The 25154-nt window shown below is 48.6% G+C and overlaps 1 long non-coding RNA gene and 1 other non-coding gene across 3 annotated transcripts in view; one reads left to right on the forward strand and one right to left on the reverse strand.

The window, feature by feature from the left end:
- The window catches only part of LOC108176599 (uncharacterized), a 218218-nt gene that overhangs the window by 138009 nt on the left and 55055 nt on the right, over positions 1-25154 (forward strand). The window contains exon 3 of one of the 2 annotated variants that reach the window (XR_016215838.1): positions 2694-2955. The exons of the other annotated variant lie outside the window; for it this stretch is intronic. This is a non-coding gene — a long non-coding RNA (uncharacterized LOC108176599). Of the gene's footprint in view, positions 1-2693; positions 2956-25154 lie in introns of those variants that run through there. 2 annotated transcript variants of the gene reach the window in all.
- Positions 13548-13649, reverse strand: LOC127491199 (U6 spliceosomal RNA). Its single transcript, XR_007919790.3, has one exon. It is a non-coding gene; the product is annotated as a U6 spliceosomal RNA (small nuclear RNA).

Below are 25154 nucleotides of genomic sequence, written 5' to 3' on the forward strand. Positions count from 1 at the left end.
GAGTGCTCTGGTCTGAATGTTTGTGTCTTCCTCTAGTGTGTGTACTGAACTCCTAACCCCCAGTGTGAGTGATGGCACTAGGGGGTGGAGCCTTTAGGAGCCCTTGTGGTGAGATTACTGTATTTATAAAAAAGACACAAGAAAGCCTTCTCTCTGCTCTGGTCACAGGAGGATACAATTGGAAGTCAGCCACCTGTAAACCAGGAGGAGGGTTTTCATCAGACCCTGGGTCAGCTAGGGACCCCGATCCTGGGGTTACAGCCTATGGTGAATTGTTATAACAACCTGAGCTGACAGAAACACCTGGTCGTCATAGGATGATCCAAGTGGTGGTCGCCCCAGATCCCGATCAGGGGAAAGGGAGCACTAAGCCCTCGTAGTCCCCTTTATTCTCTCTGTGGCTGCAGAGTCAGTAGTTAGCTGTTTTCCCATTGCAGTTGCAACTGATCTGCCTTAGGCACACATGAATTTCCAGCCTTCTCCTGCCCTAGTGCCCTCCGCCTGGGAGCTGCTCTCTATGGCTTCTCTAGGGCACTCTCAGTCATTGTGTCATCCTGACATCCAGCCTAGGACTGGGTATAACATTGGTACCCACTAAATATCTGATGGATGAAAATGAGGCACAGATCACAGACCAGACATAGTTGCTTCATTTTATAGACGAGATGGTGGGTAAGACTGCTATAATTTCACTTAGGTGCAGATACAGTCAAATATTCTCAAGGCAGTGAAGAAATTTGGCATGATCCAGTTAAGTTTATTTGTGTTGGCAATTCTAATAACCAATGCTCATAGCAAGAATTTTCCTTCACCCCCAAAATACTGTGGCTTGGATGTCTAAGATAACGGATATTGGCCAATTCTACTTTCCTTCTCTGCTCTGTGGATATGACCTTGATTGTCCAGAATATGGGTGCAGAAATGCATTCGAGAGTTTAAATGAGTCAAATGGTGCATCTATTCTTTATTTGGACTGGATAGTGAGTTAACTGAGGAATTATAAGAACACGGAACTTGGGGGCCAAAAAAATTGAGTTCCATATTAAGGCATTTGCTATCTATGTAACTTGGAATAAATTTCTAAGTTCAGTTTCCACACCTGTGCAACAAGAATAAGCATATTTACCACATAGCATAGTCCAGAATATAAAGGAATTAGGGAAAGATCCAGAGACAGGGAGCTCAGGTTGATGGGGGAGACAGATAGTTCACCAGAAATTGCTCCACCATACCTGTACCCTGGTAAAGGTCAGTCCTGGGCCCACTGCGCCAGTTTCATTCTCTGAGTGCTCACCCTGTGCCTTGGCCTGTGCAGGGCAGAGGGGCTGCCAGGGATCCTGCCCACACATGTGTAAGTGCGTTGTTCTGGGCTCCCCACAGCCCTTGGCCTGCACGCATCCTGGCTAGGGCTCTGGAGCTCTGTCAGCACATGATGATGAAATGTCTGTTTGGATGGAGGGTCCTGCACCCACATGTGAATTTAACTTCCAGTGGGCGTTAGTCACAGGAAATGGAAAATGATAGCTTTCAGCTAAATGACAGATGCAGAGAGAATGGGCTTTGCACACTTGGTGCTGACAAGTACTATGCTTGTAAGCATCAAAACCTGTCCCTTGGCCAAACCACACGAAAAAGGGGGACACTTTGTGAGCGAGTTCAAGGTGGGGGACCCAGATGGTACGAGGGGACCAAGGTAGAGGCCAGGAAGGCAGGTGGCTGATTTGTTTTGCTGGATCCTTGCACCTGCCCCAGTGGGCCTGAGGATGCTTTCCACAGGGAATATTCAGATAACTGCGACTGGGAGTGTGGTGGGAACACAGAGCTGTGGTGAGGATCAGCTGACCTCGGCCAGTTCACGAGGCCTCTCTGTGCCTCAGTTTCCTCATTTGAGAACATAGTGCTGAGTCATGTTCTAGGCACAGCGAAAGGGGAAAAAAAGATAGTTATAAAGTTGTTTGATTACACAAATCACCAACTAATAGCATTTAATTATTTATGATGTGTTTTGAGATACTAGGATGAAAGCTGTGGAGGCTACAGCAGGTTATTAACTGGTTGTCAGGGACCTTTGTTCAGGTAATAGAAGCAATTATGACAGTAATTTGATATAGTGGTGTAAGGAGTGGAGAATCTCCCCTCCCTGATTCCTCCCCTCTCTCTGGCCCTGTCTTCCTGGGTGCCAGGGTGGGGACATGAACTCACTTGTTCTGAACCCTTGCCCTTATCTCCCGCAAGGCCTGGCTTCCCCACTCTCATCACTAGGGCCTGCATGGGCCGGCAGGGCTCCCCAAGATTTTGGGCTTGACAAAGCTGCTCTCTCCTGTCTCTGGGTATCAATCACCAGCTCTAATTAGACTGTAAATGTCTTTTTTATCCCTCCCTGCCCCCCCCCCCCCCCCCCCAGCTTGTGGCAGGTCGTGGGGCCGATATGTAAATCTCAGGCCTGGAGCAGTTTAATGGCTGCGGTGACCATAGGTAGTAACTCAGGCTCTCCTATAAATGGAAAATAAAAACAACAGCCCATTACGATGATGGTAGGTCTGCAACCTGCACACAGCGCATCGTAAACATGAGCGATGGCTCTGGTGCCTGGCTGAAGTCAGGATGGGAAGGAGGCACCGTGGGGCGGGGAGGAGATTTGTGGCCTGTGATTGCCAGCTTGCCTCTCCCCTCTCTGTCCTGTCCTGCTGCAGGTGCTGAAGAAAAGAACTTCAGCAGGAAGTGGCCTCCCTTGGGGACTCCATCTCCACAGTGGGTGGGGGTCAGCGTTGGCTACTCTATAGCTGCCCAGATTCTGCAGTTGGTGTGTATGAGCAGGCTTCCCTGGCCACTGCATGCTTATCTCCCTCGTCACTCTGTGTCATCAGTTTTGGAGTGGCAGCATGGTCGTGGAAAGGTAACTGCCACCAATTTTGCTTGTTTTAGTCACTACTGAGTCTGGAACTGTGCCAAGCAAACAGTAGATGCTCAATAAAGGTTTATTCGAATGAAACAGTGAGTCAGGAGGTAAAGGCTAGGGCTTGAGGGCTGGTCTGAATCCTAGCTCTGCTACATACTAGCGGTGGTGAAGAGGGAAAGTCACTCAGTTTCCCTGGGCCTCAGTGTGCCCAGCTGTAAAATGGAAACCAGATACCTAATGTACAAGTAGCTGCATGGCTGTGACACCTCTTGACATGCCCAGCCCTTCTGGGCACACAGTGTGTTAGTTCACAATGCCCAGTGGGCATCTTGAGGTATGGAGGGGTTAAGAGGTTTGTTACAGTTTTCAAGGGGTGGAAGATGTAGGAGGAAAATGTGGGTGTCCTTAGTCATTCAGCTTCCGCTCTCCTCAATGGCCTGAACTGGCCCCAGATCTCACAGGGGCTTTGACTGTACCTCTCTTCTATGTATTTATCTGAGAGGTGGAGTTATAGACAGTGACAGGGAGAGACAGAGAGAAAGGTCTTCCATCCACTGGTCCACTCCCCAAATGGCCACAACAGCCAGAGCTGGGCTGATCTGAAGCCAGGAGCTTCCTCTGGGTCTCTCACGTGGGTGCAGGGGCCCAAGCACTTGGACCATCTTCTATTGCTATCCCAGGCCATAGCAGAGAGCTGGATCAGAAGAGGAGCAGCTGGGACTAGAACCGGCACCCATATGGGATGCCGACGCTTCAGGCCAGGGCTATAATCTGCTGTACCACAGCGCTGGCCCCTGTAGTAGTTTCTTACAACAACCCCTGGGAACTAACATACCTTCCATGACAACCTATGGTGGAGATATTTTTAGAAGAAAATCAATTCTCGTGGGGGCTGAGCAAAGTACCTGTGATTATCTTCCTAACAAGTGCTGGGCTGGGGATTCAAAACCAGGTTGTCTGACGCCAGACTCCTTCTCTTTCCGTTCTATGGATGAGGACACTGAGAGCAGAGTGGGTGGGAGGGGGCTAGCCATCCTAAGAGGTTAAGAAGGGGGCAAATTATCTTTGGAAAGCACTACAGAACATCTCAGAAGCTCATTGAAAGATAGTAGGGTCATTGCTCCTTTGTCTTTTTCTCACCATTATTTGAACCCCCGCTTACGTTATTATCATGAATTCCAGTACCTAGAATGAGACATCAAGTCCCACTTGATGTTCTGTTCTACAGTTCTGTTCTGCACGTCGGATAAGGGTTCCAGAACCTCTTTCACCAGAGAGCCTTTTGATCTTGTCCACGTGGGGTTGCTGTTGAACACCAGTCTTGTACAGCCCAATGGACCCTTGTTCACCCAGGCAGTGATGTTCTTGCTGGCCTGTGTGTCTACACAAGTCACAGTGGCCGGCTTCCGACGGGAAGAGTCTCAGAGTGGGCTGGACTTCATCTGAGTAAGACCCCGGCAGTTACATTCTCAAGTGTTTTTGTAGGATAAAGTGGGTTATCTCTCAGATGATTATTCAGAGTCTTTCTGAGTTGACGTCATCTCTCTGAGCCTCTATTTCCCCATCTGAAAGGTGTGGATAAGAATGTATGTGCTTCAAAGGGATGTGAGGGCTGAATGACAGAAAGCGAGGACGGCACAGCACAAACGCTCACTCCCCAGTGGTTAAAAAGGTCTCTCCTTCCTTTCTGATGTCCATCTTCCTTTGACTGCTCACTGCCCCCAGTCTCTCAGAGCATTGTGTGTGTCTGTATGTGTTATGTGGGTGTATGTATCTATATGCATAACTTTGTATGTGTTTGTGTGCTTCCATGCGTGGGCATATGTATGTATGTGCACATCAATGTATGCATGTATTTGTGTGTCTGTGGGTGTATGCGTGTGTGCATGTGTACCCTCAGCATGGCAGACTCTCAGTCTCAAGTAGAGGAGTCTATGTAGCTAGCTTAGGCATCCCCTAACCCTGCCGCCCGCCCCCTACTGTAAGGGAGGTCTGGCCCTTACCAGGTCAAGTAAGGACAGGGCAGGGCTCAGAGCTGCCCTCACCTGCCCTGGCAGTAGCTCCACCCCCACAAACCACTGGCAGGCAAGGAGGCCTAGTTTGTGATGAGGGCTGATATCCACACACCTGAGTCTGCTTTGACCTGCATCACCCTGGTTTTCACCTGCTTTCACCTGGCTTCTACACCTGGTGGGGGTAGGCATCCTAAAGGCAGAGGACAGGGCTGTTGAGGGGCTCCCTCTACTCTCCCTGGCACTGCTGAAGGGCAGTTATCAGGGAAGACTCTGGGGGTGTCACCCACTAGTGACCTTAGTGATTGTAAGCTCTTTGTGCCTCTCTCAGTTTTCTCATCTGTATAATGAGATTTTTTTGAGTTGAAAGTCTTAAATGCACACCCAGGCTAGGTAGCCAAGTGACATAGGTTTGATGCTGCTGGCTCTGGAAATGAAAGGGGGAGAGAACTGGGGAGAAGGAGAGAGAGAGAGCGAGCGAGCGAGCGAGCCTGGAGTGGTCAGAAGGGACATGGGCTATGGAGGGAGAGATTCCAGGGGGAGGGTCTATCTGGTCCCTGACTGAACTCAAGGTGGAGGCCCTGGGGTACCTCAGGCTTCCACTTGCCCACTAATGCAGGTGGAAACCTGCTCACGGTTCCAGGCATGGGACGTGCAAGACAGGGCTACCAGGTGTCTGAGCCTCGCCTTTCCTCTGGGGTCACAGGGAAGGAAGGGCTCCTTCTACAGACAAGTGCTGTCCTCCTACTTGGCTGCCACTGAGCAGCAGGATGTGGTGACGTCAGAATAAAGGGGTTCAGTTCAAAGCTGGAGGGGTTCTGAGTTGTTCAGTCTGTCATTTGATGTCACTAGATTGTGCCAGGTGAACCACACCCCAGGGGTTTACAAAACACTTCCCAGCGCCATCAGGGGCTGGGCCAAGGTGGGGCTGGGGGTAGGGTGTGTGTTGCTGAGCTCAGGTGCCTGCCCACCTGGTGCTTCTTCCAGATGCATCTCAGTCAGTGCCCTGGGAGCTGTAACTGCCCTGGGCGAGTGACTTCAGTTCCCTAGCTTCAGTGTCTTCATCTTCCAAATGGGGCATAATGACCCTTGGCTCTCACATCTCACTGGGAGGACTGAGTACCTGGTTCCCTCTTCTCCCTACCCTGCCGATATCGCATAGAACTGATGTCCACACTTGCTTCCCTTCTGTGTGTCTAAGTTTTCCAAGAAGCCCATCTGCCCCTATTCCCCCTCCTCTCCAAGCATCTGCCTGGGGCCGGAAGGATCTCTGGATCCTAAACCCTTCCCTCTGGGGTCGTCTGTCACCATGTGCACATGTAGAGTCCAACACACCCACTCCCAAGGAGGTCAGCCTTCTTCAGATTTAAGCCTGGCAGAGAGATAGGGGCCCCCTTCTCTACAAGCCTTGATTGGGTGAGGAGGGCAGGGGGATGCTGTTAAGATCAGTTTCCCCTTTTCTGGCACCCACACTTGTTTGTCTTTGAGAGAAGAATTGCCTGGAATAAAAAGTGTGGATCCAGTCAGGCAAACCTCATTTCAACCCCAGCTCTGATACCTATGAACTGGGTATCTTTGACTTAACCTCTCCGAGCTTCCGCTGTGTAATAGGCAGACAATAACGTCAACCTCAACAGTAAAATCAGCGTCAGGAGTAAATCAGAGAATGTGCAGGGCATGGCAGGTAGAGGCCCTCAAGGTCCTCAAGTTTGTATACTTGCTGGGTTGACAGACATGTATTATTCAGTCGATAGACAGGCACAGAAAGTAGCATCCTTTGTTGTTTGATGGCATTCAAATCAGGACGACAATTCCAGAAATCTTCAAACCCAGAATAACAATGAAGATTATAAGGCATAATGCAGAGTCTGGGTTTTTCTTCCTTTAACCCCAGGACACTGAGCAGAGCCCTGGAACAGGCTATAGGTCAAAAGGAGGGGTGGGAAGAGTTGAACAAAGTGGAACAACTATGCAGAAATTTCGAGGGGTGGTAGCTGACGAGGCTAACATGGAAGTAAACATAAAATTCAGAGAAAATATACCAAGGAGGGAAAAGTAGAATGTGAATAAATCAGATTAATTTTTTTTGTATTTACTAACATTCTAGGCATTTGGGATAGTAAAAAATCTGACTCATAGAACTTACAGAACTTGAGGGAAGACAGACACTAGTGAAAAGTATAAATATGGAGAAAGCTACAAAGGGAGATATTCAGGGTGCAAGAGGAGTGGATACAAGGATTTTAGTATATGTGCTGCTGAAGTGAGAATGGATGGATACAAGGAAATACAGCACACTCTGGTGCAGTTTCCAAAATGGAGCATGTTGGTGTTATTGATAATAATAATAATAATAATAGCAATAATAAGCCACTAACAATTACTGAAGGCTCACTGCCAGCATTTTGCATACATGATCTCATCAACTTTCTAGAGCAAGCCATCCAATAGGTATTTTAAAGGAGTTGTGACTCTGGGAGGTAAAGTAATGAATGCTATGGTCACTTTGCCATCAAGTGTTGGTGTCTGCCTTGTGTACAAGACCTCAGAGATATACAGGGCATGGACACATGGAACCCTGGGCTTCAGCTTATCCTGTTTAGAGACTGGCAATCTGGGTGTGACCAAGGAGCAGCCCTGGCCTCTGTCTGTACTCTTTTTCAAGGGCATACACAGGATTTCATAAGATGTGGCATGCAGACCTTGGAAAAGTAGGCAAAAGGAACTGAAGTACAAGAAGGATGTAAGTTAAGAGAGGACTGTTTCCACCTCCCCCCTTGGGTGGTGGCCTTGTTGTCTCTTTCCTCCAGGGATACCTTCTCTCTGGATTCATTCAACCTTCCTGAGCACACACTTCCCCCAGGAAGCTCATAGCACCCATGGAGTTAAGTCTCCCATGGATATGTTTCCAACTTTCCTTTATATTTGGCATTAACCAAGGTTCTGGAAGTGCCTGAGAGTTATTCCTTTGGAGATGGAGGGCTGAAAGAAGTTGCTTGTTTTCCAGCTCTCCGTTTGACCACCTTGGCCTTTGTGGAATACTCCAGGGGTCAACCCCTCAAGTCAGTGAGTCCATGAAAAGGAAGCAGATTTCTGAGAGCCTTCCAATACTTAGATAAAGCCTGAAGCCCATGTGGAAGAAGGAATGGATTCATCATTAAAATCTCCCAGAACTTAGGGATAGCATGAATCCTGCCCACTAGAAGGGTACTTGGTATTTGCTATGGCTTAAATAAGGTTTGTTCCTTCAGAAACTCATGTTGAAATGTAACCCCCAGGGTGAGATATTAAGCAGTGTTGCCGGGTGGGACCTTTAAGAGGTGATTAGTGGATTAACTAATCCTGTGGTTAATGGATAAATGGGTTCTCTCAGATAAAAGCCGGTTGGACTAGGCTCCCCATCTCTTCCCACATGATGCTCTGCACTGCCTCAGGACTCTACCAGCAAGAAGGTCATCTCTAGATGCAGTGCCTTGACCTTGACCCATACCTGTGAGCTAAAATAAACCCATTTTCTTTAAAACTTACCCAGCCTGTGGTATTGTTATTAGCAACTGAAAATGGATAAAGGCATTTGTTGGAAGTTATTTTCTTTCCCAACCTTTCAGTGATGCATGCATGCATGATGACTGGCATCTTCCAGGCAGGGTGAAGTTTGAGCAAATTTATCCCTAACAATGAGGAGGAGAAGCATGGGGCACCTTTTTGGAATCAAATTATACAACTCTTCCACTTTGTGGTTCTGCATGTTCAGACCTTTTTCAAATTTCCTATGTCAGTTTTCTCTCTTCAATTAGAAGTAGGACCCAAACTGAAGGTGGTGGCATCTGGGCGTGAGGCTGGCTCCCTTAAGTGGAATCTCCTGTCTTGGACTGGCCAAGATGAGACCCGGGTTCTGGTTCAGTTTGGTGGAGAATCCTTAAGACAGCCTGGTATTTATTTAGTCATATATTCGTCAACAATGGATTGCTACTTTTCTGTGCTGAGACACGTTCTGGGAACTGGAGATTCGGAGATGATGAAGATAAAGTCATCCTTGATCTCTTAGGACCTCAAGGAATGATGATGAAGGGAATATTTAGTCAAATGAAATATGCCAATGTGAAGACCTAAAGCCAGGGCTAATATAAAGTGCTGTGGTAACACAGGGAGGAGTAACCGATTCTGCTGAATCAGGGAGGTGGTCAGAAAACTCAAGAGCTTTGATTTAAACTCCAAAGAACGTGTTACCCAAATAAATCTTGACATCTCATATGGCTCGGTCTCATTTTTATATTGTAGCATAAGAGAGTAAAACAGGTAAACGTGATGTTTGAAAGAGGTTCAAGCCTTCATACGGCTTCTGTAGAAAGTGTGAAATAGGAGAGGATTACTCTAAAGATACTCTCCTCATAGTCTCCCCCTCAATATCCTCTACATGGAAGCTCCCTTAAGTTTCCTCCACTTCCCATCAACTGTCAATGCTATATGCCTCCCCTACTCTTAATTCTCTTGCATTTTTAAAAAATTGTGTTCTGCCCACATACATCTCTTTGCTAAGTAGGTAACTCAGTCTGACTGCACTCCTTAGATTTCCTGGTGAGGGACATTGGACGTTGATTCTGCCTGGGGAAGTATGAGAGAAAAAGATCCTGAATATCCACATTTTAGTGACTGTTACTATGTATTTGCAGCCAAGTGGAGTTGCATGAAGATGAGAATTTGGAGAAAGGCCTCCCTGGCAAAGGCTTGGAACCATGAAAGAAAATGATGTGCATGAGAAAGCAGTGAGGGATGAGTAGAGCAGGGGAAGCACGTGAAGTGGAGGGAGCTAGGTGGGTGAGGCGAATGGAACTGGATTATGAAGCAATATTGAGGCCAATGACCAGGAATCTGGACTCAATCCTGAGAGTAATGGGATCCATTGACAGTTTTCTGTTTGCTTGCTTTCAATTTGGATACGACGGTGTCAGATCAGCATTTTAAGAAGATGGCTCTGATAGCTTACAGGAAGATTGAGTTGGATGATGGGAGAGGCTGGGAGCCAGAAAACCAGTTAGGAAACTGTTGCAAAATCCTGGAAAATGGGACCTGGATTATTGCAGCCATGGAGATGAGAAGGAGGGGGATGGATGTCGGAATGGTTTCGAGGTGGAACAAGCAGGGGAAATGGCTTCACAGGCTCACCAGTGTCAAGGTGGTCGTGAAAGAAGGCACACACGGAGAGTCTGTGTCTTAGCACTCAATCTGTGTGTGCAGGAGGGTAATTGCATCTGTGATTAATCACAAGTCCAGACTTGGAAGCCTCTTTTGGAAGACATGGACCAGTAGACTTAGAACAAGCATCTGGGTGGGTGGGGCTTATCCGCATTTCCAGCTTTCCTGGCTGCTTACCACATAGCCTCTTATCTCCAAGGACCAGCCTGGCAGTATTGCTCTCTTTCTCAACCCATTGTTCCTCCCTGCCTAGTTTGAAATCTAGGTGGAGGCAATGAGAATTTCTTTCCCAAGGTGGATCCAGGAGAGTGGAGACCAAGACTTAAGACCTCTTGAGGCAGACGCGCCATACTGAAGTCTAAACTCCATGGGCTGAGCAAGCCTCTTCGCCTTTCAGAGCTTTAGTTTCCTTGTCTGTAAAATGGAAAAGAAGGCCGTCCTTAAATGGTCCTGGGATAGCCCAGGTAAAGCCCCAGTCTTATGCTTGGCACAGAGTAGGTGCCCAATCAAGATTCATATCCTTCCATTGAATTTTGACTTCTGACGTAAGCCCAGGTCATTGCTTAGGAGAAGTAACTGATCACTGTTAGGTGAGGACTCTGGCTCCCACAGGTGGTAGCCTACAGCTGACACTGGCTTAGACCCAGAACTCTGCCCTCCTTTTACCTGGAACCTGAGACTTGCACCACTTCAAGTTGGGTTGCAACTGCGGACTCCAGAGGACTTTCAGAACCAAGGTTCTCAAGTACATGGTACTTTAGTTCATGACACATAGTGCTTTAGTTGACCAAGGAGCTGGGAAGACGGATTTTAAGGTCTTCCAGAGAAAGTCTGACTCTTTGGGCATCAAGACCATCTTCCGTCATCTCAGCCAGAGTGATTGGCCAAATGGTACCTTCAACAGGAACCTGATCCATAACAGATATCATGATGGTCTTATCATCATGGTCTTCCATGAGATCACCATGGTCTTCCATGAAGCTTCGGCCAAACCTCTCTGCAGCAACTGCAGTGTAGAAGGAGAGAGAGAGGAGGAGAAGGAAGGGACCGTATTCTAGGCTCTGAGAGAGACACAGGAAGCCTTAGGGGGACAGCTCTCAGGCTGGGGACTTAATGTGCACAGCCTTGGAAGGCTCTCTTCTTTCCACCATTAGAGTCCGCTGAGATCCAGAAGGCTGTGTTAGTACAGTGCTTTATATCTCACAGGCATTTAACTTACACGATTCAGCTTTGAGACCAAAAAAATGAGAGGAAAGCAAACATTGAGATGCACAGACGATTCTGAGTGCTATTTTTCTCAGTGAGCTCAGGTACAGCATGGGCGTGTAGGGGAGAAGGGAATTTTCTGATGTCACGCGTGTGGGCCTTGCAGCACTGAGTGTGATTCTGGGAGTTAACAGTTTGGGTATTTCTAGGCAACATTACCCCAGGTGTGCTTCTATTCTGTCTCTTGTGCTCAGGTGAAGAAGTGGGGATTTGTTCCAGCAGTGGAGTGAAAATCTGTCTGTCGACAAGCTGAGAGGAGGCGCGAGTTTCCTCTGATAGTGATTCATGATGCTCCCTAGTCCCTGGTCCTTTTGCTCCTTCTGAGGACAGAGAAGACTGAACGATTTTTTAAAAAAAGATTATTTATTTGAAACGCATAGTGACAGAGAGTGAGAGATAGAGAGATCTTCCATTTGCTGGTTCACTGCCCAAATGGCCACTATAGGCAGGGCCGGGCTAGGCCCAAGCCGGGAGGCGGGAGCTCATTCTGCATCTCTCACATGGGTGTCAGGGGCCCAAGTACTTGGACCCTCTTCTGCTGCTTTCCCAGGTACATTAGCAGGGATCTGGGTTGAAAGTGAAGCAGCCAGGTCTCAAATCAGCACTCCAACATGGGATGCTGGTGTCCCAGGTGGTGGTTCAACCCTTTGCACTATAATAGCAGCCCCAGATTGAACAATCTTAAGCTCGGGTGGGCCATATGACAAGTTCTAGCCAATGAGTTGTGAGTAGAACTGATGGGCACCAGCATGGGTTAAAGCACACAATTGTGGCCAGCGCCGCGGCTCACTAGGCTAATCTTCCACCTTGTGGCGCTGGCACACTGGGTTCTAGTCCCGGTCGGGGCGCCAGATTCTGTCCCGGTTGCCCCTCTTCCAGGCCAGCTCTCTGCTGTGGCCCGGGAGTACAGTGGAGGATGGCCCAGGTACTTGGGCCCTGCACCCCATGGGAGACCAGGAGAAGTACCTGGCTCCTGACATCAGATCAGCGTGGTGCGCCGGCTGCAGTGTGCCAGCCGCGGCGGCCATTGGAGGGTGAACCAACGGCAAAGGAAGACCTTTCTCTCTGTCTCTCTCTCTCACTGTCCACTCTGCCTGTCAAAAAAAAAAAAAAAAGTACACAATTGCTAGTGCATGAGCCCTTCAAGCTGTCTTTCTCTCTGGCATGGTAACCATTGGTAGCTGCTTTGTAGGCCGGGGATCTTGAGTGACTGTGGGAAACCAAGCCACCCTGCCTATGTGATGGGAAACATGTGGCACTGAGTGTGAGAGAAATCTTCATGGTCTTAGCTAAGATTTTGGTTTTATTTGTCACAATAGTATGACCCCACCCACCATGATACAGAGATTTAAAAACTTTATTATTTTGTTCTTTCTTTTTTTTTGGAGAGGCAGAAATGTGTGCACATGCACCCACATGTGTGCACATATACATCCAGAATGCCCATGTGCTGGTTCACTCCCCAGATTCTCAGAATGGCCAGGGCTGGGCCAGGCCAAGGATGGACGCTCCTAACCCAATCATCTGAGCCATCATTGTTACCTCCAAGAAGCTGCAGTAGCAGAAAGCTGGATTTAGAAGCTGGAGGCGGGGTTCAAATCCTGGCACTCTGATGTAGGCTCTGGGCATCTTAACCATTAGGTCAAATGTGTGCCCCAATACAGAGATTTTTAAAGGGGAGTTTGGGGTACACATGATTGGCACTTACCCTATGACTTTGGAATTTGCATTTCTGTGACTACACCAAAGCAGTAGCAGGGCTCCGACTTACAGAATCTTACTCTGTTTTTTTTTTTTTTTTTCTTTCTTTCTTTCTTTTTTTTTTTGACAAGCAGAGTTATACAGTGAGAGAGAGAGAGAGAGAGAGAGAAAGGTCTTCCTTTTTCCGTTGGTTCACTCCCCAAGTGGTCGCTATGGCTGGCATGTTGTGGCTGGCACACTGTGCTGATCTGAAGCCAGGAGCCAGGTGCTTCCTCCTGGTCTCCCATGTGGGTGCAGGGCCAAAGCATGTGGATCATCCTCCACTGCCTTCCTGGGCCACAGCAGAGAGCTGGACTGGAAGAAGAGCAATCGGGACAGAATCCAGTGCCCCAACTGGGACTAGAACTTGGGTTTCCAGCGCCGCAGGTGGAGGATTAGCCTAGTGAGCCACAGCACCAGCCAAATTCTGTTTTATAAATACAGAATGCATCAGGAACTTCATAACATTCTTGTGCAGGGGCCCTGTTCATCTTGTCTGTATCTTTCCAGTTTTAGTACATGTGCTGCCCAAGCAAACATCTTCTTTCTGTCTAAAGTACAATGCTTGCTACTTCACATGCTATGTCTCAAAAAAAAAAAAAAAAAAAAAAAAAAAAAAAAAAAAAAAAAAAAATTGGGGCTGACGCCGTGGCTCACTTAGCTAATCCTCCACCTCCAGTGCCAGCATCCCATATGGGCGCCTGGTTCTAATCCCAGTTGCTCCTCTTCCAGTCCGGCTCTCTGCTGTGACCAGGGAGTGCAGTGGAGGATGGCCCAAGTGCTTGGGCGCCTGCACCCGTGTGGGAGACCAGGAGGAAGTGCCTGGCTCCTGGCTTCAGATCGGCACAGCATACCAGCTGTAGTGGCCATTTGTGGGGTGAACCAATGGAAGGAAGACCTTTCTCTCTGTCTCTCACTGTCTAACTCTGCCTGTCCAAAAAAAAAAAATACTACCACTACCCTGTGAGAATGATAGAATAATTCCCATTCTGAAGATGAGAAAATGAGCAGAGTGGTCAGACGTCTTGTCCAAATCCACTGTGGCAGGGACAGATCCTAAAGTCAGACTTTATGATATCCAAACCAGTTGCTCTTCCTACATCACCACCTGCCCTTGCAGCTTCAGAGCTTTGTCCCCCAAGAGACAGGGCTGGGCAGCTGGGGGTCTGGTGATGGAACTGGCTTGCTGGGCTTTGGCCACCCTCAGGCCAGCTCTGTCCGTGCTGTGTGCCAAGCCTCCAAGCACCTCCACTTACTCCACAATGCCTCCTACACTAATGATATTTATTCTTGCCACCCTGGCGGGGTGTTCCACTGCCTAATTACTGTTTAGAAACCTCTGAAGGTGGGAAACATGATGTTAAGTGCTTAATGGTTATAGGACTCACGTCAAGTCTGGAGTGGAGTGGGAGACTGGGGGGTTGTTGGCACAGGGCAGGGTGGAGAAACCGGGGACTCAGAGCAAAGAAGGGACATTGTGTCATAGAAGGGCAGGGCAGAGACCAAGGCTCTGGCAGTGCCTCCCCGGGGCTGAAGCCAAGACTCTTACCCTATCTGGGTCATGTAGCTGTGGGACTGTCATCCACCACCATGGCCACCCCTGGATTCTTCTCTGGGGCCAAACCCTGTTTTTTCCACACAGAAGACCATTTATTGAGTATTCATTAGGTGCCAGGAACCTGCTTGGTTCTCTACCACCCTAAGATAGGCTCTTCTCTGCATTTGGAGCCTGGGGCTGACAGGTGTGATGTGACTGGCACAGTTGTAAAGGGTAGATCTGAACCCAGTCCTGTCTGGCTCCTGAGCCTGGGCTTTTAAACTCCAATCAGCCCCCTGCCTCTTTTGAGTGAAATTTGGAAGGACAGGCTCAGGAATCTTTGGAGTCACAGTGACATGACTTTGAAACCTTGAGCCCTGTGCCTATGCCTTTTAATCTGTCTGAATCATGGTGCCCACCTCCCCAAGGTAAGAATTGTGGTTATATGTAGAAGCATTAACAAATGTGTGTGTCCTTCCTGAAGATTCTTGGACCTTACTTTTAGAAGATAGTCCAGTGATGCTCCTGTCTACTCTAGACTTGGGAATTTATCAGCCTCTTGAATATCTCCCATGATATCCCACATCTGAAGGCAGGTCTTTCTCAGGCTGTACTCAGGCATCTGATTCAGGGAGCTGTACCTGAGGACAGGTGCAGGCAGAGGAACAGCCTTAACCCCAGGGGATGTGGCGAGAGTAGGAGGAGGGGAGAGGGTGGGCACTTAATGGCTGCGTCCTGGTGGGCGTCTGGGGGCACACCTGTAATGGCAATGACTAGATGGTGATAATGAGCCATTTCCTTAATTGGCATTAATGACACCATTAGGTCTGAGCATCCACCTCTTGCTTTCTCTCTTGCCCCACCCCACTGATTTTCTGCTCTGAATGGTGACACCTCACTTACTGATATCCCAACTTGTCTGGCCAACACTAGCTGTTCCTGCAAGCTTGAGCAAAGGGTGTGTTCTGGATCCTTCTGGATGCAGATGGAGGTTCTGGTCTGCTTTGGCCTAAATACAAGTGAAAGCCTGGTTTCCTTCCAAAATGGGATGGTTGTTTCCTGAGAGCAGAGGCTGATGATGACCAAGCTGATGGTTTGGGCCAGAAATCACCACTCTCTGGGATTTGACATGGCTTCTAGGGGCCAGAGGCTGACTGTCAGCCAACCCGCAGGAGGAAAAGGAGACGCATGGACTGATGGAATCAGAGAGACGGGGACTTATGGGGCAGAGGGTGGCACAGAGAAATCGTGAAGGAAGGAAACAAGGGTGAGAGGGAGGGTGGGAGAAGGTGGGCAGAGAGGGAGGAAGGAGGGAGGGAAGGAGGGAAGGACAGGAGGGAACCGTAGTGCATGGTTTCACAAATGATTCCTCTGGGAGGCGAGGGTCCTCAGCTACCTGTCTTCCTTTCTACCTCCCTCCCCTCGCCCTGTGCAAGTCTTACAGACATATGTACAGGGGTCAGCTAGGAAGAAGAGAAAACAGGTGTTAAGTTCCACTCCTGTTTGAGTCATTTCAAGCCCTTGTCTCAGCATCTCTGAAATGCAGCCGTGGCTATAAATTGGAAATTCTTCCCTCCCTAGGGTCATGGGGCTGCCCTGAATGGAAGTTCTCTGGGTGTCTGAGGGGTGCCATGCGGGGCATGTGTGACTCTAAATATGTCCCTCCCCTCCCTGGACATCAGTCCTTCCAGCTGCAGAGGGAAGAAATGTACTGAGTGGTCCTGTAGTCCTGTCCTCCCAGCCTGAACCTGCTCCCCTCAGGTGGGACCAACCTCAGGGTGAGAAGGGGAGGATGCCCTGAGACCCTTGACAGTCAAAACAGGTCTTACATGCATGATTGCACTCACAGCTGTGCAAGTTTGATTTGTGCTCAGTGCTGTGAAGGAAACACACCATGCTGTGACCCATCAGGAGAGGGAGACAGTGTAGACCAAGCCTGAATTTCGAAGAAATCCCCAAGGAAAATGACAGCTCTCTGAAGGATAAGGAGAAGCAGTCAGGACTGGAGGCTGAGTGTCCCACATGGGGACCGACCCTGTGGCAGGAAAGAGTCAGGGACACTTGAGAGTCCTGCTAAGCTCTTTCCATGCATTATTCCATTTGATAATCCCAATAAAACTCTAGGAGATGGATGCTTGTGCCCTCATGGAAGAGAAGAGAAAAGGTAGGGTCAGGGAGGTATACCAGATATATGTTTTTGAAGTTCCACATTTCTTTTCCTCTTCTCTGCTCTCCCCTGAATCTCAGGGACTTGACGTTGGGGCAGTGCATTCTGGCAAGGTGCCCTGACCTCTGGAGTCCCACATAGGATCTGTGTTTTGCCAGCCAGATAGACTCATGCAAGCTTCCCAGGGCAGGGGGTGACCAGAAGCCATTCTCAAACTGTGAGCATCTGTGAGTCCTGCCTACTGCCTGCTCCTGGCCTGCAAGGAGGGGCCGTGCAACAGCCAGAGTGGATTCCTGGAGCCCCTGACCTCTGCACCAGGAAGAAACAGCTGAGTGTCTGAACTCCAACTATGACTGCAGACCTGGACGCTAGGACAAACCCAGGTTCTTGCTCCTCCAACTGTTCCAGAAGTTTTGTAAGCATCTGGGGCCCTAAATGAAGCCCCTTTCTGTGAGAGGTGCCTGGAATGCTATTTTATTTTATTTTATTTTATTTTATTTTATTTTATTTTATTTTATTTTATTTTACAGGCAGAGTTAGACAGTGAGAGAGAGAGACAGAGAGACAGAGAGAGACAGAGAGAAAGGTCTTCCTTCCGTTGGTTTGCTCCCCAAATGGCTGCTGTGGCCGGCGCACTGCACCAATCTGAAGCCAGGAGCCAGGTACTTCTCCTGGTCTCCCATACAGGTGCAGGGCCCAAGCACTTGGGCCATCCTCCACTGCCTTCCCGGGCCACAGTAGAGAGCTGGACTGGAAGAGGGGCAACCGGGACAGAATCCGGAGCCCCAACCGGGACTAGGACCTGGGGTGCCAGTGCCTCAGGTGGAGGATTAGCCAAGAGAGCCGCCGCACCAGCCTGGAGTGCTTTCTGTGTCTTGGACTGCATCGTGGTTGACATGGAAGACCTGAAACTTGCTTAGGACTATAAACAAGTGCAGCTGGGAGTCAATACCATTTTGGTCAGATTCCAGGGCCTGTGTTTCTATTTTTAACTGAAAAAAAAAAAAACATTAGGGAGCATGCCATGGCACAGTGGGTTAAGCTGCTGCTTGCAATGCTGGCATCCCATTTTGGAACACAGCTACTGTGCTTCTGATCCAGCTGCTTGCTAATGCACCTGGGAAAGCAGCAGCAGAAGGCCCAAGGACTTGGACCTTTCTACCCACGTGGGAGTTCTGGACTCCTGGCTTTGGCATCGAAACCATTTTTCAGCGTAGAGTTCAGCATTAAGTACCTGCACACGACTGTGGAGTCATTGGCACTACGTAGCCCTGGAACTCTTTTCATTTTACACAGCTAACTCCCTGTTCTCCTCCCTGAAAGCTCTACTTTTTGTCTCTATAAATGTGACTACTCTTGCTGTCTCATACAGTTGGGATCACAGAATAGTGGTCCTTTTGTGACTGACTTATTTCACTTAGCATCATTTCCTCAAGGTAGATCCATGTGATAATGTGTGTCAGAACCTCCTTTCTTTCTAAGGCTGAATTGTATCCCATTGTATCGATTGATTGATCTATCTATATCTATCCATCTATGTATCTATCCATCTATCTATGTATGAAGGTATCTATCCATCTGTGTATATATGTACGTATGTATCTATGTACCTATCTGCCTATGTATGTATATCTGTCCATCTATGTATATATATATGTATATATGTATGTGTGTATTATGTATCTATCCATCTGTGTGTGTATGTATGTATACATCCATCTATGTATGTATGTATCTATGTACCTATCTGCCTATGTATGTATATCTATCCATCTATGTATATATATATGTATGTATGTATCTATCCATCTGTGTATTATGTATCTATCCATCTATGTATGTATATATGTATGTATCTATGTATCTGTCCATCTGTGTATGTATGTATCCATCTATGTATGTATGTATGTATCTATGTATGTATCTATCATCTGTGTATGTATCCATTTATGTATCCATCTATGTATGTGTATTTGTATGTATGTATCATCTGTGTATGTATGTATCTATCCATTTATGTATGTATCTATCCATCTATGTATGTATATATGTATGTATCCATATATGTATGGATGGATCTATGTATCTATGTATATATCAATCTACTCATCTATGTATGTATGTATCTATTCATCTAGGTATGTATATATGTATGTATGTATCCATCTGTGTATGTATGTATGTCTCTATCTATCTATCTATCTCACATTTAGCTTTTCCTTTTACCCTCTGCTTCCAGCTTTAGGTTGTTGTAAATAATACCACGGTGAACACAGGTGTATGGAAGGGTCAGCTGGCTTGGTGCTTCCTGTGTCACACCAGGCTGAAGGCGTGTTACCACTCTCTTGCCTCTGAGGCTGAGGGATGGAATGTTGTCCTCCCAAAGTCGATATGCAGGGTTGTCAGTCATTCCTTAGGAAACCAGGCTGTTTTCCCAGCCCTCCCCCTGAGCTGATGGACACACCAGGCTGAAAAGGGGCTAGGAAAAGGAAGTGGGAGGGAAGCCTCGGGGCAGTTTGAGAAGCAGCAAACTACCAGCCAGTATCTGAGCCTGGAGGAAGGAGACACTGAGACAGAGCCCTGCTCCTCTCAGCTGACTTACCACACTTCCTATCTGACAGGTGGGATGGGATTAGGGAATCCCAGGGTGGGGGTGGGGGTGCTGGAGTGAGACTTGTTACCCAAGTGAGATCTCCAGGTTGGCTTGAGTGCCCTTGGGTCCCTGAATTGCTACTCAGTTTCCGTTTTTGCCATCTTCATCTCCTGTTCCCAAAGGCTGGGACTTCCCCCTGGCTTCTTTTATTGATGGATTTCTTCAAAGTATTCAGTCATTATTCAGTAGCTACTTATTGGATATTGGTGTGTGTTAGGCATTGGAGATAGAGCAGCAAACAAGGAACTATGGGCCTGACCTTGGGAATATTGCACTTCAGCAGGAAGGACTCAGTAAATCCACACAGAGGATGACTTAAAGTGTTGGCAAGTGCCATGGAGAAAACAAAGCAAGGCAGAGAGTGACTGAGTAAGGGGCGGGTGGGATTGATAGGTCAGTTAGATACCTCTCTCCAAGGAGGTGACAATTGAATGAGATTCCAGCCCTGCAAAGGGTCTTGGAAGGACACACCAAATGCAGGGGACAGTGAGTGCAAAGGTCATGAGGCAGGACAGAGAGCTTGGCATGTTCATGCAGTAAACAGAAGGTGTTTGCTTCTCCCCAGCTGCTGAGATGCCCCTGGCCCAGCAGAGCACACAACCGGGACCAAGGGGAGGCAGCTCCCCACATCCTGGCCCCAATCATCTTTCATCTACCCACTTCTGCTTCTTCCCACGCTTTCCTCCTGTCTCCCTTCACTGCTGTCTTCCCAGAATGCTCCACAGTTGAGGCCAAGAAGCCAAAGACCTCTTTTGGACACGCAGTCTTACTCAACTTTGAGGTCAGAAAATGGTTTCCACAGACAGAGGCCTGTGTGTCTCTGATGTGGTGTGCCCTGGGGCACTGGGCACATCTTGGCTCAGGTTGTGTACATTGGGCAAGACCAGATGAAGGTTGACAAACACCTCATTCATTTATTCCCCCATCAATCAGTGATTATTAGAACCACTATCAACCAAGATAAGAATAACAAGATGGCAGCTAATGAGGGGTACTAGCAAAGGAGATTTTTCTGAGGGACACTAACTGCTACTTGAGGCCCAGGTGAGATTTTTGGAAGGAGCTGATGCATGACCTAAATGCTGAGAGTTAAGTAGTGACTGAGCTGTGGTGAGACTCATGAGAGAATTCCATTCTCTGGACATTGCCTATAAAAGGCCCTGAGGCAGGAGTGAGCATGGGGTACATGGGGAATCTCAAAGAGCTTGTATGGACTGAGGAGTGTGTGCAAAGGAGGATGTGTGTGTAAGGATCTGGTTCGGAAATTCTCTAGCCTGTGATGTCCAGATTTTGTAGGCTCTGTTTACCATAATGGATTTTTTTTTTTGCATTATAAAGTATTTTACTGGAGTCATGTCAATCTTAGAGGTAAATTATTGCAGAGGAGGAAAAAAGATGGAAGGGTTGGCTAATTCCCCTTTCTCCTGTGCTTTTCTTGCATAAGGAAAGTGATCTCTGCAGGCAAGGCATGCACTTCAGAGCCTGCCTGTCCTCCCCAGGTGTCCTCCTCTGCCTCTCTAGCCCATCACTTCTCGGGTATCTCTCTGGGGTACCTCTTGCCTGTCTTTGGAAAATTCTACCCCTTCTGTTGTATGAAGCTTCAAAGCACAGTGCTCAGGCTTGCGTATGCAGAGACGAGAATGCATCGGAGGATGATAGGACAGAGGGAGAGAGACCTATGAGGGGACATTGTGGTCGTCTGGGGCTGGGGTAGTGGCAGAGTGGATGCATTTGAAACTGCTTTTCAGATCTTTTGAAGTTTGATTGTGGCTTCCTGGAATCTATGGATGGGCATAGTCCCTGGAAGAAGAAACGCAGGGGGCTAGCCCTGTGGCTCAGAGGGCTAAGCCCCCACATGCAACAACCAGCATCCTATATGAGTGCCCCTTTGAGTCCCAGCTTCTCCATTTTGAACCCAGTTCCCTGCTAATGTTTCCTGGGAAAGCAGTGGGTGATGGCCCAAGCACTTGGACTCCTGCCAGTAACGTGGTAGACCTGGATGGAGATCCAGTCTCCTGGTTTTGGCCTGGTCCAGCCCCAACTGTCACTGCCATTTGGGGAGTGAATCAGTGGATGGGAGATCTCTCTCTCTCTCCCTCCCTCTCTCTTTCCCTCTCTCTCTCTCTCTCCCTCTCTCTCCCCCCTCTCTCTCCCTCTCTCCCTCTCTCTCCCCTCCCCTCTCTCCCTCTCTCCCTCTCTCTCTCCCTATCTCTCTCTCCCCCTCTCCCCCCTCTCTCCCTCTCTCTCCCTATCTCTCTCTCCCCCTCTCCCCCCTCTCTCCCTCTCTCTCCCTATCTCTCTCTCCCCCTCTCCCTCTCTCTCTCCCTCTCTCCCCGCTCTCCTTCTCTCTCTCCCCCCTCTCCCTCTCTCTCCCTCTCTCCTTCTCTCTCTCTCCCTCTCCCTCTCTCCCTTTCTCTTTCTCTCTCTCCCTCTCTCTCCATCTCTTTCCCTCTCTCTCTCTCTCTCCCTCTCCCCCTCTGCCTCTCTCCCTCTCTCTCTCCCTCCCTCCCTCTCTGACTCTGCCTTTCAAATAAATAAAGAATTTTTTTTAAGGAAGCCACATATGAGGCAGGGAGGGGAAGGAGGTGAGGGAGGAGTCTGGAACCTGTTGAGCTTGAGATAATGAAGAACTTGGAAACGCACAGCTGTTCTCCCATGAGCCGGTCACTTAACCGCTCTTGTCTTCTGTTTCTTCATCTGTAAAGTGGGGCGCAGACCATGCCCATCTCACAGGATGGTTGTGAGGATTGAGTGAGTAGTGTTTAGTACACTGATTAGCACGTGCAAGCTCTATGGCAATGTTGGTTAAATCTGTTCCAGGGGCTGCTTCTGACAACCATGTGGTTACCATGGATCTGAGGGCTGGGAGGAAGCCCTGACTGAAGGCAGATAGGAAAATCATTTTCCTGGGTTGTTGCTCCTGTCCACAGAGTAAATGTTCACATGGTTAATATTGAAACATTTCAGGGGCTGTCATTGTGGTGTAGTGGGTAAAGCTGCCGCCTGAGACCAGCATCCCATATGGGTGCCAGTTTGTATCTTGGCTGCTCCACTTCCCATCCAGCTCCCTGCTGATGGCCTGGGAAAGCAGTGGAAGATGGCCCAAAAGTGTGGGCCTCTGCCACCCCCATCTGGGAGACCTGGATGAAGTTCCTGGCTTCAGCCTTGCCCAGCCCTGGCCACGCGGTCATCTGGGGTAGTGAAGCAGAGGGTGGGAGATCTCTCTCACTTTCTCTCTCCCTCTCACTTTCTCCCCCCCATCCTATGACTTTTCAAGTTAAAAAAATTAAAATATTTCAGAGAATTAATCCTTCACAAGCAGGTTCTAATACTTAGGAGGGAGGTATGAGTGTTTGCATCCAAACAATTAATATGCCAACTGAAAACCAAGCCCCTACACTCATCAGAGTCTCCTGGGAACTAGTTTTTGGTCACACTTCAGCATTTAGTTTGGGTTATTGTGTGTGTTCTGGGGCAATAAAATTGCAATCCATTTTCAAAAATGCATTTCACTTTCCCCTATTCACATTGGTCCTCTTCCTGTTAGCCAGCCTGCGTTAATGGAGTGTCTGGAATCACTTTGAACTCACTTCTATTTTGGTTCTAAATAGTAAGCTCACATGGTCCTAATGGGCAGCTGGTTTGAGATGGGGCGAGAGCCCGTGTTGAGAGGCATGCTCTGTCTGCACCCTGTGTGTCTGTTCCAGGTGGTCTGGAGCAGCGGCTCATGTGAATGAAGATGGTAAATATGCGATTTCTTCTGATGCAGCTCTGGGATCTGTGTTTCTCCTATCCAAGAAGTCTAGCTTCAGCAGAAGAGGCGAGAATGTGTGACTAGTAGCAAGAGATGGATGGGCAAGAAGGTAGACCAGCTGCAGGCTACACCACTGTGTCAGTTGTCTGTTGTGGACAGCATTACCCCCAAATTGAGTGGTTTATTTGGCTGGGTGAATTTTCTGCTGGTCTCTGGCTCCGTGCTATGGGGAACTGGTCTCAGCTGGGGTAGTGGGGGTCATCTTGATCTTCCTGCAGCAAAGGAGTCTCAGAGCAGAGATCTCATTGCTCAAAACAAGTCACCGGGGGCCGGCGCTGTGGCACAGCGGGTTAAAGCCCTGGCCTGGTGCGCCAGCATCCCATATGGGAGCCGATTCTAGTCCCGGCTGCTCCTCTTCTGATCCAGCTCTCTGCTATGACCTGGGAAAGCAGTGGAGGATGGCCTGGGTCCTTCTGCCTCTGTACCCATGTGGGAGACCTAGAGGAAGCTCCTGACTCCTGGCTTCGGATTGGAGCAGTTCCAGTCGTTGTAGTCATCTGGGGAGTGAACCAGTGGATGGAAAACTTCACTCTCTGACTCTACCTTTCTCTGTAACACTATCTTTCAAATAAATAAAATAAATTAAAAAAAAGTCACTGATCAAAGCCTAAAGTCACTGGTGGGAAACATGGATCCTGAGAAGCGGTTCATTATGGGGCTTTATTATAACAATGTATTGCAACAGTCAGAGCAACATTTTCAAGATTTATAACTTTAACCTCACCAAACCATATATTGGTGGTGATAATCACACTGCTGTTATTAAAAAATACCATTTTATTTAGTGCTCATGAGGGGTCAGGAGCTTTAACTTACACATTCAGTCATTTAATCTTCACAGCACTTCTGTCAGTTTCACGCCACCCAGATTCTCCAGGGAGGAAATTGAGGCTCTGAGCACATCTGCTGGCTGTCATTCTTCCCGTGGTGGAAAAGGCTCAGCCCGAATCCTTCCATCATGGCCAAGAGATTGTTGGACAAAGCTAAATCACATTTCCAAAGGAGGCTCTTGGACTCCCTGAGATGTAAGCAACTTTCACCAAGCGACAGTTTGATGAGCTGAGCATAGTGAATCAGAAACACGAGGCTGATGTTTGTCTTCATCTGCACAGGGGTTTGGCAGTTTCCAAGTCCCCTTGGCAAGCAGGATCCCGGCCCTGCCAAAACCTGGGGCTTTGGCATAACAGTGCCGGCCGGCCTTCAGGTCAGGCCGGGCCTCCTGCCCTCCTGCTGTTCAGATCAGAGGCCTGGCCCCTTGCGGCCTCTCCTGCTGTTCCTTCCTGCCCTCGAGCCCTGAGGACACAACGGCAGGAGGGATCTCCACAGCTTGTCACATGTGGGAGCAAGATGGCACGGAACATGGCTTCCTGGAGCGCTGCCAGAGCAGCAGCTCTCAAGGTGCCAGGAAAACCGAGGCTTGGAGACGGTGTGGCAGGGCCCAGGCTCGGGGTGTGATGTCGGGAATCAGCTCTGGTGGGGAGGAGCTTGGCCCAGCAGGATGGGGAGGCTGACCCGGAGCCAGCAGGAAGGCAGCCTCGCCTGATTCCTTTAAGATCCTGGGATGTTAATCTGAGAAAGAGCAGGCTGAAAGAGGTTGGAAGACACCTGGCTAATTAGTTTATTTTTTAATGGTAAACTTCTCAAAAGCTTTAATATTCTGAGGTGGCAGTCCAAGGGGGGAGGCAGGGGTGCAGCAGATTCCAGCTTGTCTGCCAGGGGAGGATTTTGTTCAGCATTTTGTGGGGCTGGTGTTCTGCAGGGTGCACAGAATGCTGTTTGACGAGTATTCGCCCTGCAGGTGCCAGGAGACAAACTCCGTGGTGGCAGGGACCTTGTCTGCTGTGTTTATATCCCTGAAGTCTTGTACGTG

The sequence above is a fragment of the Oryctolagus cuniculus genome, chromosome 11 (assembly GCF_051225735.1).
Source record: "Oryctolagus cuniculus isolate XC-2025 breed Fujian yellow rabbit chromosome 11, ASM5122573v1, whole genome shotgun sequence".
NCBI lineage: Eukaryota > Metazoa > Chordata > Mammalia > Lagomorpha > Leporidae > Oryctolagus > Oryctolagus cuniculus.